We start from the raw sequence: 15,875 nt of genomic DNA on the forward strand, positions 1-15,875 counted from the left end.
GGGTCCACTAGGTGAGAAAAATGAATTAAATATTTTAAAAACTTCTAAATAAGGATATAGAGCAAGTATTTAAAAACGGTCGGAAATGGAAAGTGGAGCCAGTATTTAAAGACAGAGAGAGTATATAACTCTATTTTTATATGCATAAAAATTATAAAAACATGATATTAATAAAATATACAATAATTAGACGAATTTTATAAGATCCCACTTAAGGACATAGGAAGTACTACGAGTCTGTTCACTTCAGCATAATTTCAGTTCAGTTCAGTTCAGCTCCAATCAGTTCAGTTCAGTTCAGCTCCTAATTTCCTTCTCTCATAAAATATTCATTTCAGCTTAGTTCAATTCAGCTCCAATCAATTCAATTTAGTTTAGCTCCAATCAATTCAGTTTAGCTCAAAATTTAGTAAATGTGAACATGCCTTACGTATATCATGAAAGACGACTGACTAAGGGAGGGATGTAAAATTGAGGAAAAGCAGTATTAGCAGGCCAATGGCCATCCTCAACTTACAAAGCTATGAGGTAACGCACAGCTCTCTTATTCTTCATCGTTGATGCGGCTTCGTGTGTGATCTCCTCCCCATCCTTCACCTTCACTTGAGGTATTGTTTGCTTGAAGTTTTTCTCATGCACGTAGGAACTGTTAGTTGAATTATAAAATAATTGAAAATAAAAAAACAAGAGCTGTATGTGAAGCACACCCCCTATAAAAATAAAGAATTGGTACATAGAATACATACTCGTGGAGCATGAACTCAAAGAAAATTATTATAGGGCAGGCCAAATTATTTATTTATTTTTTATTTTTTTTAGTAAGCAATAGGAAAAGGGGTAGGCTGGTGGAGAAAGGATGTGGGTTTTTTGTTGTTATGTAGTTGTCTGAGTGAATTAAGTAAGGGCATTTTATGAATTTCAGCTTTTAAAAAAAATGTTAACCATGATTAAGCATTTACTTAATTGTTTTATGAAGGTCACCATTGGATTATTATACCTAATTAAAGTTTACCGAAGATAATAAAAAATATTACAATGTACAATTGAGAAAATTAAAAAAGTACAGTGTTATCAAAGAGAATTTCCCAAAATTATTTAAACCTTTCTAGCTTGCTAGCAATTGATAGAAGACAATAAAACGCAGTTTCTGTATTCGGCAAGTGCCCACATTGGGTAAATACTCCTGTGCATTGGATAATGTAACATGCAATTCTTCATAAACGCCCCTGTAATTTCCTGTTATTTAAACATAAGATTAATAATACTATAAATTTAATTTTTCTTTTATACAATAAGGTTAAATGGGCCCCAATTGAAGGGTGCTCCTACCACAATACATGCCTGGGGTAAGGAGAGGGGGTTTGTTCCCGATAAGGCCAGACCTCGCACCTTAAGGATGAGATGAGGCGAGTAGGCGACCCTTTAATTTGGCCATTGCACTAGGAGGTCTTCCTCAAAAATAAATTAATTACAGTACCATACAAAGGATATTATTGTATATTTGTATCAATAAACACTTTGCATTGTATATTTGTATGTAACTTGTAAGACATTTAATGAGGCACAACCCATTGATATCTGTTATAAACAAATGTTGTTAATATCATGCCACTTTTGTAAAAAGTAATAATAAAATAGTAGCACTGTGATTTGGACTCCGTTTTGGACTTGTGGTAGGAGGAGAGGAAATTTTGGACTTGTGGTAGGAGGAGAGAGAAACCATCAGTCAAAGACTTGTAGAGAGAGATAAGCAAACCATAAACGAAGAGAGAGAATCCATAAACGAGACGGAACCAAACATAAAGATGATCAGTGAAGACGATGGTGTTGCGTAATCCGGCACACTGTCACCTTCTCATTCAATTGAAATCAGAATACCTCTCATTCGGGGTTGTCTACAGTAAATGCCTTAGATCTACAGTTCTGGAATGGGCGAATTCAAGTAAAATTGTCGAAATAGAAGCTGATAGGTTCACATTATATTAAATTATTTATCCCCTTTTCCAGAAAAATTGTGGATTAATTTTACTCCAACAACGCATCTAAGAGACTGCTTGTGCTCAAATTTCCTGATTTAATACTACCAATTTTCCAAGAAACATAAAACCCAATAGAAAAAGCTGAGCTGAATTTGTTGTGGTAGGTTTGATCTGAATATGAACCTCACTCCGATTCTGGGAAAAGGTAGATCCGCGACTCGCTGAATTTGGGATTTCCTTTGAAAAAATTGACGGATCTAGTCCTTTGTTCCGATTAGGATCCTACGCTTAGGTTATGGTTGAAGGTGGTGGATGGCGTGTGGGAAGGTGGAATTAAATGGGTTAACACTGTTCTCTCCGTTGAAGGTGGTGGATGGCGAGTGGGAAGGTGGAATTAAGTGGGTTAACACTGTTTCCTCCGTCAAATACATTGCTACCCGTCAACACTTTTAGAACGGGGCTAATAGAACGGGAAATTACTTGGGTTTATTCGCATGGACCATTGTGCCCTTCATTAAACTGCCTAAAAGACCGTATTGCCCCTGATATCAACAATCCAAGTTGATATCAGTTATTAACTTGTATTTCCTCACATTTAATATTAGAGCGAAATTGAAACTAATGGTTTTTTAGTAGGAGATGAATTATGTTACCTGCTGAGGAAAATCGCCATTTTCAAGTTGTGAGTTGATCAAAAGCTTTGCTGCACGATGTAGAGGAGTTGGATCTCTCTCCGCCTGATGTTTGTTAGGAAATTGTACAAATTAATTTAACATGCTACTTCATATTACCTAAACATCTTCAATGGGAAGTTAATGAATATGCAAATGGGAAATTAATAAATATGCAAATTGAAAATTAATAATTTGCAAATGGTAAGTTAAGCGTAGCCTTAAGGGGGTATATTCCTGTCTACATGATCCGGCGTATAATAATAATAGCCATGTAAAAATATACTATCTCCACCCTAAGTTTTTTCTTATACTGTACTATGTTCCAAATTTAGTGTTGCAATTAATTCAAAACGGTTTAGTAGCATTCCACATGATGTGTTATTGATTTGCACATAATACTAATAGTAACACTTTAGCAAACATACGATGATACCTGTCCAGTATGAAGTAGACCCATTAAAGCCCATCCGGTCTGAACCAAATTGGATTTCCTATCTATTGGCACAAATTCCTGTAATTTACCAAAATCAAATTGTAGTTAAAGATTGAATTAACGAATGAAAAAAAAAAAAAAAAAAAACTTAAAAAAAAAAACTTAAAAAAATAGAGGAAATATCAAACTTTGCCATCAAGTATAGAGTATAGTCTACTTATATATATAACTCACAAAGGAGAACCATGGTTAGCCTACTAGTTGGAGGACCTTATTTCAGACTTTCACCCCTGTGAAAGGAGTTCGTTTTCTACCCTGAGGGGATTCCTAATTTACCCCTACTTGTAATAGGAGGAGAATTTCTTGGGCTATTATAACTCAAGTTCTAGAAGATTCTAATAATGTTGGTTGGTATTATCATGAATTCATGATACAAGATGATATTATTTTAATACGTAGTACTAACATAGACTTATGTTGATACTTGATACCATGAAATATTTTGCGTTTATTGGCCTGATATCGGTAAAGATATCAACAGGTTAAGTATGTAGAGCCATCAGTGATATAAAAATCCAATTCCACTTTGATGGCCCTAGCCAAGTAAGCCAACCTAATTAAGTATAAAAATCCAATTCCAATTCCAATTTCAATTCCAATTCCAATCGTACCATTGAAGTAATGACTTGTGACAGATTTTCACATTGAAGTAAGATGGTGAATGGTACTCCCCTTTTTTTTTTTTTTTTTTAAATGCATCACTTTAATTTTTACATTATTCACATAATATGGTTGATATAATTTTTTCACTTCTATAAGAGCGATTTTCGTAGATAATGCTAAAATGAAAATTAATTATGTATATACGTTGCTTTTAAAACTATTTCCCGTGATATCGTACAAGTAAGATTAGTGGAGGTTTGTATATTATTTAGCTATTTGAGGCTAAAAATTGCTACTAACAATAGCGGTTTTTAAAAAAGAACCGCTACTGAAATAATGTTAGTAGCGGTTTTCACTTAAAATATACACGGACAATTGTATTATATGAAGTCTTCATCTTCCTCCAAAAAAAAAAAAAAAAAAAAAAAAGGCACAGACACTCCTATATTTCTTCAGTGATAAAATTATAACCCCAATACTCCAAAGCTCTACCTACTACTCCAAATTGTCGGGAAAAGATTAATCACCGGCCACCTACCACCTGCTATTGTGGCCGCCGTCGACCGAACCTCCATGTGCGGGAATTAAATCACCACTCTTCAAATAGAACCGCTAATGTTATTAGAGGTTGTTCAGATAGAACCGCAAATACCGTTAGAGGTTTTATTTAAAGAACCTCTAATACCGTTAGCGGTTCTAATGGTATTAGAGGTTGTTCAGATTGAACCGTTAATACCATTAGAGGTTTTATTTAAAGAACCTCTAATACCATTAGCGGTTCTAATTTATCTAGAACCGCTATTGTTATTAACGGTTTATTACTAGCAAAAAACGAACCAAAAAGCCGAGCCTACGTGTACAGTATCACGATAAATAGTTTTAAAAGCAACGTATATACGGAATTAATTTTCATTTTAGCATTATCTATAGAAATCGCTCCTTCTATAAAATAAATAAATGTTATTATAATACTTCGTATACCATTAGATTAGTCATAATGTCTAGTTTCATAATATAATTTTGTTATAATTTTTACTAATAGAATGTGCTGGTCAAACTGATGCAAATACAAAAAACAGAGGGAGTACATACTTTCTCCGTCCTTTTTAATTACTTGATCCACTTGGACTTGTTTTACACAATTTAATTAATATCTCTCCTTTGACCGTGTTTTATAAATCATATGTAAGAAAAAATATATTCGTATGAAATCTAGTTAGATCCATCTTAATAAATACTATCATAATATATAACTTTTTTTTAATTTTTTATTTGATAAAGAATATAAAGTTATTAATAGTCAAAGCTCTACATTCATATGCATGATAGATTAGTACTTTTTTTTTTTAATGCATCACTTGATTGTTCACACTTGTCGAGGCATAACATAAAACAGGATTTAGAGATTGTACACTATTAAGTTATTACTAGATGAAACCCGTGCGATGTACGGTTTGTTTGAATTTTTTAAAATAATTTTTTTGTATAATATTTATGTGCTAAAATTTGTTATATATTTAGATATAATTTCTGATATCAAAAGATAATATTTTAAATTTAATTAATTTAAACTGGAAAATCTCATTCGCCAATTTTGCTTACGTGTTATTTAAATTATTTAATTCTAAAAGAAATTAATAATCTTGTATTTAATTGGTTACCAATAAAATTTATCATCCTACGTGGCACACTGGAAAAATTAAATTCTACGTGGCTCTCTAAAAATTCGGGAAAAAACTCCCCTTTATATATATATATATATATATATATATATATATATATATATATATATTAGATTAGATTAGAAGTGCACTTTTAAAAATAAAACAGGATTTAGAGATTGTACAATATTAAGTTAAAGATAACATATAAATAGTGCAAAATATCAAATGATGCATTAAAAAAAAAAAAAAAAAATTACCCTTTTGGGACATGAAACATAACTCTCACCCCAACCTCCATCCTCCTTTTGTGTTGTAAGCAAAAATTCAACACCCTTTCTAATAGCAGCACAATTATAGTACGTCTTTCCAGCAGCGGCTAGGCCTCCAAGAGCAAACCATGTTCCATATGTGAAACAAATCCCCCAATTTCCATACCTACAAAACATATTGTGACATTGATCATATATAGAGTACTTCGCATAACTATTATCTATAAGAAATTAAGAACGCATGCATGGCATACACAAACTATTACGGATTTTTTTTTTTTTTAAATGACTGTTATTATATTAATTTTTTATTAGCTAAGTTTGATACATGTTTACTGTCAAAATTATATCTAATTTTAAAATTTATTTATCAATTATGAAATAATTTTTTAATTTTTAAAATAATTTTCTAAATAAATTTTCAAAATTCACTTTTTATTATTACTGAAATTAAACAATAATTCATTTATTAATAATAAAGATACAAAAAAATAAAACATAAATTTTTAAAAATATGAAAAAAAATTTATAATTAAATTTAACATAAAAAAATAAATAGTATAAAATTATTATTGAAAATTTTATTGTATAATAGTCGTTTGAAATATGACTACCACTTGATATATTTTTTCCAATTAATTAATTATATTACTTTTTTTTTTGAGGAAATATTAATTTATTAATGCTATTAAATAGTATTTTTAATTTTTTTTAATTTATCAAATTTTAATTTTCATTTATGCAATTTTATTTTTTATTTTATAATTTCTCAAAAAAAATTTATTTTTATGTTGGATTAAAATTTTCAAAATTTATAATTACGTTATAGATATTATAAGGCCCCGTTCAGTTCACCTTATTTTTGCAGAACTGAAATTATTTTTACTGAAACAAAATTATATTTGTTGAACTTAAATTATTTTTACTGAACTTAAATTAATTTTACTGAACTGAAATTATTTTTGCTGAACTGAAATCATTTTTACTGATTTTCTATTATAATTCTTCTTTAAGAAAACTGAATTTTACTGAACTAAACTTATTTTTACTGAACTGAAATTATTTTTTTAAGGTGAAATGAACAGAGTCTAAGACTAATTGTGACCATTTAATAACGTGAAAAAAATGAATCAATCATATTATATATCATAAAAATAATACAGTAGTCATTTTTCAAATGACTATTGTTAATAAAAAGATAATATAATGGTAGGGTTTTTTTTTTTTTTTTTTTTTTTTTTTTTTTTTTTTTTTGACAAGAATATAATGGTAGTTATTTTAAGATTGACTACCATAAAATTTTAAACTCTGTAATACATAAATGGTACTCGTACATAATTAGAAGTCATAACATACCATCCACCACAAGGATATTGGGTTCTCTCAATGTACTGGACCGCATTTACGATGAAATTGTCGATCTCTTTCTTTCTATGTCCTGGATATAACTGTTCGAACAAAACTAAAGCTTGAACTGCTGAAGCTGTACATTCTACGTACCTAATTATAAGAGTTTAATTTTGTTAGTTGTTTACCCTTTGCAAAAAATATTTGTATTAATAATAACACAGAAATTGGAGTAAAATGTATATTACGAGTAACACTCACTCATACTCAATGACAACATCTTCAAAAAATTCGGTTGGGTTAAGAACCTAGAGATTGTACAAATAAATTTTTATCAATAAGTTCATTTATAATGATAGAAAAATAGTTTAACAATGTAAATACTCAATAAGCTCACCTCCAACCATTTTTGAGCTCCTGCTGGTTCCCAAACAGCTAGCCCACCATTTTTACTCTGAAAATAAATAATTTGACAATATATTATAATATGAGACTCAAGAGCCAACATGGCAAGAAAATACGGGTTTAGATCTTATCCATTGGCAAAATACAAGTTGATCAATTTGTTTTGTCAATCAACAGGGTAAAATCGTCTTTTCCATCATTAAACCTGGGGCATTTGGGTAATTGTACGTATTTTGATTCAGCAACCTTGCCACACATGCACGTCTACGTGTGTTTTGCTGAGTAACAACGTTTTCCAAATTTATGTCTCGCACCGTTACGTCAATTTTGTCCGTTATGTCTTCATCTACCCTATGACCCATACCCCATAAATCATCAATGCACCTAACCCACTTTAAATTGTGAAGCAAAAGCATTATGTAATCCAATTCATTTATATTTGACTTTTATTGTGTATATATGGGCTTTGCTATGTTTTATTTAGACCAATTTTTTATTGTCAAATTTGGTTAATAATTTTATAAAACTATTACTTGATGTGTTTAAATTATTTTTTTAATTATTCAGATTTGGTTTTGTGTTTTATTTATACCAATTTTTATAACTCAGATTCTGGTTAATAATTTTATAGACGTATTTAATCCAGTGTTTAAAAAAAAATTATTTGTTATTATGAATAAAAAAAAAATCAATTACATATCTGGGTGCCTATACGAGTAGTTGAATCGTTTTGTTAATAAGGATGATATAAATCAAATAAATTCATTATTATCTAACTAAATTGCTTACATTTTTGTGTGAGGATCAATAAAGTTTTTGAAATCAATCAAATTTAAAATAAAAAATAAACTTAATTTGTATTCGACTTACCCAACAACCCGATTGATTCGATACAATTCACTCACATCAAGCTTCTCGTTGCGAGATCACTTGCTAGAACTAACAATGGAGCAGAAGGAAGTGTGGATTTTTGAATTCCACATGATATGTGGATATAAATAAGACAAATATATGGGATAAGAACTTGACGTTGACGCTCGGCTACAAGACTAACGCCACTTGCTACAACAAACTAACGCACGTTAAATCGCTTCCTACCTACTCAGCAGGTGACTAAGTACCAGCATTCATAGCCCCCCTTATGTGGACGTTTGCTGTTCACTTTATTTACAAAAGAGCCATTTTGATTGACAAGTTAAATTGATCAAGAAGATCAATGGGGGTGTGCTCCTCATCCATTATCCCTTACCTATAATTTATGTTTAAATTTCCTTAAAGAGGTAGCTTTTGTTGATTAAAATTTTTCTTAAATGAGGAAATGAATTGTATTTCTAATACTCAAAATTGGAGTGAAAAGCGAGAAAATGGAGACAAAGACAAAAGAGAAGAGGGGAGGGGAGGGGAGGGGAGGGGAGGGGGTGGGGGTGTTAGCAAAGTCACGTTAAAATGTTTTTTTTTGTGTTTCATCCGATTTACCCTTTGGATTATTCCAGATACGAGGATCAGTTATGAGTGATTAGGTTTGAGTCCCCTCCCAATTGTTAAAGTCACGTTAATGTGACGGTCAATGCTCAATGGCTTAAAATAAAGCCAATCGTTGGAATTTGGTCAAAGAACTTGTTTTACCGATATATAAAGACCTTTTTTTTTCTCTTTTATGTGTGTGTGTGTATATATATATATATAAACCTTTCTTATAAATTCGACTACTTAAAAGGACCAATTTGACAAATTTTCCTTCAAAATAATATGCGCGGTGATTATCTATAAACATAGCTGGAGCAACAATAGCAACGATTCCTACCTGTAGAGAAAGTGTTGAAGAATAAACCTCTCAAGTGTCACCACATGTAAGTGTCCCACATTGGTTGAAGAAGAGAGAATCAAACACTTTACAAGGCTAAGGGGCTACTCCTCCTATTGCCATATGGTTTTGGGATGGAACCTCCTTGGACTTGTTGAAGTGAACTCTCTCTCTTAGTTTGCGGGTGCGGCCCAGGCCCGCGTTTAACATGGTATCAGAGCCAGGTTCACGGTATGGGACCACTAATGGTTTGAGTATATTGCCAGGCCCAAAGTTTGGGACCTTTAATGGCATTAAGTATTCTGGGCCAAATTGAATTGGATCAAGTGATCCTTGAGTTAAAGGGACCTTACATGTGAGGGGGAGTGTTGAAGAATAAACCTCTCAAGTGTCACCACATGTAAGTGTCCCACATTGGTTGAAGAAGAGAGAATCAAACACTTTACAAGGCTAAGGGGCTACTCCTCCTATTGCCATATGGTTTTGGGATGGAACCTCCTTGGACTTGTTGAAGTGAACTCTCTCTCTTAGTTTGCGGGTGCGGCCCAGGCCCGCGTTTAACAGAAAGCAAGACATTGACGGAATCATAAAGTCGCTCAGGGTCCATCTTTTCTCCAACAATTTCCGGGGGCATTGTTGATAACATTAGACAACACTATACAATAATACAAAAGAAATAATCCAAGTTAATTGCAATTTTAATTTTATTATGTTTTTCTTTTACAAAAGATTGTTCTTGTTTAAGGGTCTTACCTTGAGGCCTTCAGCAGTACAATCAGAGACTTGCCAACCGTGATCTTGATCGGAAAAAGTCCATGATCCTTTCGAGATATGGCGGTGCATAGATTTAAAGTCGCCGGATGGATTGTCCTTAACCTATTTTAATCAAATATGTTGCATTATAAAGTATCATATTTTATTTTATGCATACTCTTATAATCTTATGATCCATTTATAATTATTTAAAAATGCGACATTAGTCACCAAGGTATAAATTTAATCACCATATACTCATGAAAATTTCACTTGATCGATGAGAAAAAGGTTTACTTGTGACTCTTTAATGAAGAAGTGGCAGGTCCAATTTCGTCGAGGCTAAGATTAGAAGCTAGCAATGCTTGGACGGAAAACCCACAATCCCATTCTTGACTTCCAAAACTCTGCATTTTTTTAACATATAATTTTAAAAAATATTGCATGTAACATAAAAGTGTATATTCAAATTAAAAAAAAAAAAACCCTTTGAATAATATAAATTACCTGCATTTTTAATCCATCTTCAGCAATCCAAATGTAATCTTGGACTCTAGCAAGGTGTTTCTTGTAATGATCCCCTTTAGGGTCTTCCACCCAACAAGCTAACATACATAATACCTACAAAATTCGAAGCATTGGTTCAATATTTCATATTGTAAATACTCCCTCCGTATTTTTATAAATGTTACACTTATCAAATACGACCGTATTTTAATAAGCGTTACACTTTCTTTTTTGGCAAAAAATTACATTTTAATATTATATCTCTCTCATCTCATGGTCCCATCCAAATTCACTATTATTTTTTTCCTCTCACATTCATTACTTTATAATAAATTATTAATCTCACTATTTCTTTTATAATTTGGGTGTTGTTAAATGTCGCCCTCGTTCTACATACTAATGTCTGCATTTTTCAACTTAAAATTGTAAATGGACCATTTTTCCCCTCCTCTCCTTCTCACTCTCATCCAACCATCACCTCTTAATTCTCCATCAAAAGCTTTCAACCAATGAACACAAAATCATTCAATCATTCTAATATAGTAATAAATTATATAATTCCAAAGTGTCACAACAATCAATATCACAAAATTAATAGATAACATCATAACAACAATCAATATCACAACATTATCTGATTGAAATTTGGACCTCTGGAAATCCTTAATTAACAACATGAATACTCAAAACTTGTTTGAAGCATTTGACGGCAGAGAAGCTAGGTGGCCAAGGTGGGGGTGCGGAGGAGTTTCTGATGGTGGCCAAGAAACGCCCAATAATTTCGCAACCTAACGTGTCATTGTGGAAACGCCTAAATTTTTCGTTGCCACCTGAAAGTTACGAAATCTTTAGGCGTTTTGGTGGATACGCCTAGATATTTCGTAACCTGCAGGTGGGAACGAAAAATCCACCCGTTTCCACCTGCGGGTTACAAATTATTTGGGCGTTTCTTTTTTTTTAAATTTTTTTTTTCCTGATGGTGGTGGTGGGCTTGGTGTCTGTCGGTGTTAGTGGTGGTGATTGGTGAAGAGATAGTGATGGTGATGGCAATGGCGATCGGGTTAGTGGTTGGTGGGGAGATGGTGGTGCTTCAATGAAAGAAAAAACTCATACGGAGTAAGCGTACTTTAATGGAGCATGCTTCAATGGAGGAAAAAGCTCACTCCTGCTATCTCCTTAGTCGTTGTGGATGTCTTTGAGCTAGCTCACTCTTGTTGTTTTAACTCTCTAACGCCTTTTAGGCCTATAATATAAAGTCTCTTCGTTTAGTGTTAAAAAAGAAAATTAGAAGGGCAAAATGTACTGTTCAAATTAAAATATGGGCGTTAGTATATAAAATCACGACATTTAGCGTTCCACTTTTTTAATACTGTAACTATCCCACTTACCTCTTAATTGCGTAAACATATGTGCCGCTAAAAGTGTAACACTTATTAAAACAAGAAGAAAGTACTAATTTTAATTCGTGTAGTACATCACACCCATGCTACACGTACATTATTAGCATATGTACCTTCTCAACACATCCGATGGTTATGTAACGACTGTTCTCATCTTCGTAATGAATGTGTTCCATTGTAACCTCTAGTGCTTTCTTTCGAATCAGTTTGTTGAAAGGCCAATGAGTAAGGATAGGCTCCGTAAAGATGTAAAGAACGTCCCACATTAAATCTTGAATCAATGGATGAGGGTAGTAGAGATCCACCTGTTGTTTAATCACAATATATAGTAATAAGTTTGATTATTGTAAGTTGTAACAAATCTAACAATATTACCTATGTGTATATCGAAAGTTAAAAAGGCTGGGCTATATGATAGATCTTACAGGTGCACACAAATGGCGCATATTCTTCCAACTTATTTGCTCGAATGGTTCGTTGTAGAGTTCTTCTCTAAGTTGTTTAATGAGAGGTGTGATTGGACCTATGAATCTCTTCCCATACAAGTATGACATCGGCATATAAACCATTCGACAGTAGCACAACATTTTTGCTGCATGTATTACATCAAGTTAATTGCAATACCAAAATATTTAAGAAATTACAGGATACTATATAATACCTGGATACATAGGGAGAAAAGACGGGAGGATCCAAAATTCAGGCGGCATTGGATTACTTCCAAACCAATCAAACAGACCGAGTATCTACAATGGTATGTAGAAACATGTATGTTATTAGTTAATCATATACTACCTCCGTTTCATATTATTTGCAACGATTAGACATTTTTTCTCTCTAGTTTTTGTCAAATCGTTGCAAATAATATGAAACGGAGAAAGTATTTTTTAAGTGTATTGTTCAAGTTATGACTTAACAAAATTATGTTATATGACTTACACAAAGCCAAGTTTTTCCCCAAGAAGGGATATGAGTAACGGTACCATGGTCAAGGATCCATTTACGAGCCCTAGGACAAGCGTTGTCATCGCCTTCATCAGGTCCGATTCCAAGCATTCGCAAACAAATGCAGTTGAGTGCAGTACAAAACATGGTACTGTCCTTCAATATGCAACCCCCAACCTCCATCTTCATTCTATTATAATAAATTTTATGATTAGTCCATTATTTTCTTAAGAAATTTAATTTATATCCATGTTCAAACCAACACCGACCTGATGATAATAGATGTTTCGAAGAATTTCTCTACGATGCTCTGGCCCGAAAACAGAATTTAGATCCCCTGTAATGTATAAGCAGAAAACCTGCATGACATTACATGTACATATAGATGTTATTACATTATAACGAACTCTTGAAAACTTTGTCATAAAATGACGCAATTACATCATAAATGAGAAATATATTGTTAAGGGACTAACCAAAGGAGGGAGGAAAAATTGAGGGCCAGCAATTTCAGCAGGCCAATGGCCATGTTCAGACTGCAGGGCTGTAAATAAATTCACTGCTCTTTTTAATGTTGTCGTTGCGGTTTCGTATGTGATCTCCTCCCCTTCTTCCACCTTCACTTGAGGTATTGTTTGCTTGAAGTTTTTCTCCCTTAGGAACTATGGTTCAATAATTAATTGCATGATTAGTGGTTATTTGAGTTGAGAGGTGAGAAGTTTTGATGTTTTAAAAAATAATAGGTGATAAAATTCAAAAAAAATAAAAAAAATTGTAGCTGATAATGGCTAAAACAGCAACAATTGCAGGTGGTAATTGTAAAAAATCCTAATAAACGACAACAATAATAAACATATTTCCGACTTCCAATATACTAAGCAACAACAATAATAAACGACAATAAGAAAGTAAAGAGATGTAAGGTAGCAGAGGCCCATAACCTTGCCGTTGCAGCAAGGAAGGGTAGCTAGTTTGTATCTCCCCTGTTTTTGCTTACTTGATTGTCATCAAAAAAAAAAAAAAAAAAAAAAAAACAATAATAAACAACGAGTATCATAAACATATTCTCTTGTTAGATGTTACATATGCATAAACTATACTCCAATCCGTAATATTTTTCATTTTCAAACTAGAACGTCATACATTTTCTAATTATATGATCATTGTTCGAGCAAATTTATGACATGAGTTAATCACATTACAATTAAGTTCAATAATTAAAGGAGGGCATGTTTGCACACCATAAGAAAAATAAAAAATAAAAACCTGGAGATCAGAGATCACCACAAGGCTTGACTTTAAAGCGATTGTTGTAAAAGTTACGTCGTGCTTCCTCCACTTCCTCCCTTTCCTCGGGGGTGCCATAGTTGGGATCAAACTCCCAAGTTTGGCGCCCAACAAAGTTATTAGTGCTATATAAATAATGGTCAATTGCACCTTCTCCTACCTTTAATCTCCACATCTTATGATCCTGACTTTAGTGTTTGCAAAAATTTTCTCGAGCAAAGTCTAGTGCAAAGGCAAAAACCTAACACCTTTTGTAACCTATATTCCAACTTTGGTACTATGGATTGGATAAGAAATATAACTACATAATTAATACTTTCGTACTATAAAGAGTATAAACTACTTTATATACTTTCTCCGTTCTTTTTTACTTGATCCGCTTTGACTTTTACACTATTTACCACTTCTCCTTTGACCGTCTTTTGTGAATAATATATAAAGAAAAATATATTCATGTGAGGTCTTTTTGAATTCGTCTCAATAAGTACTATCATAATATATAACTTTTATAATTTTTACTTGTGAAAAATTAAAGTTATTGATCGTTAAAATTTTACATTGACAATCGTAATAAAATAAACAGATCAAGTAAAAAAAAAAAGGAAGTAATATGGAATTCTGGATTTGATATAAATCATATTTTTTTTATGTTAAATCACTAAAACACTTTATAACCTATTATATACTACATTACTACGTATATACTTCAACTAACATATATTAAAGCCGTATAATTAGTTCGGCCACAAGTGACAACAACTAACATCCGGAAACATTATGACTAAAATATTATTTTAATGAGAAATAATATAATCAGCTCATTTTTTTCACGTTATAAAAAAGTCATAATCAGGGTCTGTTCTCATACGATTATTTTCAGTTTAGTTCAGTTCAGTTCAGTTCAACTCTAATAAGTTCAATTCAGTTCAATTCAGTTCAGTTCAGCTCTAATAAGTTCAGTTTAGTTCAGCTATAATAAATTTAGTTCACTTCAGTTCAGCTCCTAATTTCCTTCTCTTATAAAATATTCATTTCAGTTCAACTCTAATAAGTTCAGTTCAGTTCAGTTCAGTTCAGTTCAGCTCTAATCAGTTCAGTTCAGTTCAACTCTAATAAGTTCAGTTCATTTCAGTTCAATTCAGTTCAGTCAATAAGAACAGACCCTTAGTCTCCTACTATCTAAAATTCAAATATAATTTTTGAAAAATTTAATCTAACGCATAATAATGATTTTTTGAGAAACTATAAAATAATAATAAAGGATGACTTTTGAGTGGCTACAATATAATTGTAGTCATTATATTAGATACCATTAATTTTTTTGACTTAATATTAAATGTTGATTTAGATAATTATTCAGTTATATATATATAATATAGGATAATTGACCAAAAAAACACGTTCTTTGATTCAGTTTCTCCTTCAATATTTTGATCCATGATCTTCTCTCTTTTGGAATTCTTCTCTATTCATTTATATTTTAAAGGATTATAACAAATTAAAATACAATGGAGATAATTGTTGATCCAAATTTTTCCAAAAAAAAAAAAAAATCATAAGAACATGAGTATGTCATTGAAGATCTGACCGAAATTAATGGTTTTCATGGTCATGCATATTTTACTTTAAGCTTTGCCCAACAAATGAATTGAGGAGGTCAGGAGGGGAAGGATCAATGGAGCAATCAATAGATCAAGAAACTTGGACATTGATATGAGAAACAATTGGAGATTAAATATATACAT

At 32.0% G+C, this 15,875-nt stretch overlaps 1 pseudogene across 1 annotated transcript; it reads right to left on the bottom strand.

Moving 5' to 3' along the window:
- Nucleotides 1–1,089: 1,089 nt before the first annotated feature.
- LOC145570229 (beta-amyrin synthase 1-like) lies at nt 1,090–14,499 on the bottom strand (annotated as a pseudogene). The gene is made up of 18 exons (XR_014096417.1): nt 14,085–14,499; nt 13,320–13,497; nt 13,113–13,202; nt 12,838–13,033; nt 12,560–12,644; nt 12,324–12,490; nt 12,012–12,203; nt 10,499–10,612; nt 10,289–10,398; nt 9,992–10,114; nt 9,790–9,893; nt 7,427–7,481; nt 7,291–7,337; nt 7,039–7,182; nt 5,671–5,848; nt 3,087–3,164; nt 2,633–2,716; nt 1,090–1,236 (listed from the first exon to the last, which is right to left on the bottom strand). The product of XR_014096417.1 is annotated as a beta-amyrin synthase 1-like (transcript).
- Between the last annotated feature and the right edge of the window lie 1,376 nt (nt 14,500–15,875).

This window comes from Chenopodium album, chromosome 12 (assembly GCF_948465745.1).
Source record: "Chenopodium album chromosome 12, dcCheAlbu1.1, whole genome shotgun sequence".
Classification (NCBI taxonomy): domain Eukaryota; kingdom Viridiplantae; phylum Streptophyta; class Magnoliopsida; order Caryophyllales; family Amaranthaceae; genus Chenopodium; species Chenopodium album.